Genomic DNA, 1,045 nt, shown 5'->3' on the forward strand with positions numbered 1-1,045 from the left:
CAAACTTTATTTTTCCCTCGATCTCGACTCGAATCTCTTTTCTCTTGATCTATAATACCAAATTAATTTATTTAATACACACATTCATCAAAACAGCCCCTAGTACGAACTTTGGCAAAATTACCATTTTGCCCCTAAATTTTTACATATTTATACTTTTGGCCCAAGGCTCGTAAATTAAACCTCATCCTATTTTCTTATGTTTTATGACATGCTAATCATTTTTCCCTTCTATAGCAACATCAAATTCACACTCTAACATGTACTTATGAATATTAGGTATTTTTACCGATTATGTCATTTTACTCGTTTTTACGAAAAATCACTTAGAAAAAGTTGTTTAACACAATCTCAAACTTCATATTCTACCATAAAACATCAAAATTCATACATATCATCCATGGGTAAAATTTTAAATATAAACCCTAGCTCAAAATATTGGTAGAAATAGGTAAACCGAGCTACGAGGATTTCAAAAATGTAAAGAACATTAAAAACGGGCATAGAAATCACTTACAATCAACACTTAAAAGTGTTGAAACCCTAGATATGGTGGAGAGAAAAATTCAGCAGCAACTTATGAAGAAGATGATCATTTTTGTGTTATTGTTCCCATTTTATTTCATTTAATATCCAAATGACCAAAATGCCCTTCCTTACTAAACTTTCAAAAATTTCATCCATGTCCAATTTTTGTCCATAAACTTAGAAATTGGTCAAATTGCTATTTAAGACCTCCTAATTAATATTTCAAAGCAATTTCATACTAGAAACTTCTAGAATGCAAGTTTTGCAACTTATTCAATTTAGTCCCTAACTTAAAATTAAGCACTTTATGCATAAAATTTCTTCATGAAATTTTCAAACAATCATGCAATCATATCATAGACCTTAAAATAATCATAAATAATTATTTCTATCTCAGATTTTGTGGTCCCGAAACCACTATTTCGATTAGGCCCTAATTCGGGTTATCACAATAACAATATAAACATAATATCAGAAGAGAGCGAGAGAAATGAAACTGCCCTGAATTTTTGGATGA

This window comes from Gossypium arboreum, chromosome 8 (assembly GCF_025698485.1).
Source record: "Gossypium arboreum isolate Shixiya-1 chromosome 8, ASM2569848v2, whole genome shotgun sequence".
NCBI lineage: Eukaryota > Viridiplantae > Streptophyta > Magnoliopsida > Malvales > Malvaceae > Gossypium > Gossypium arboreum.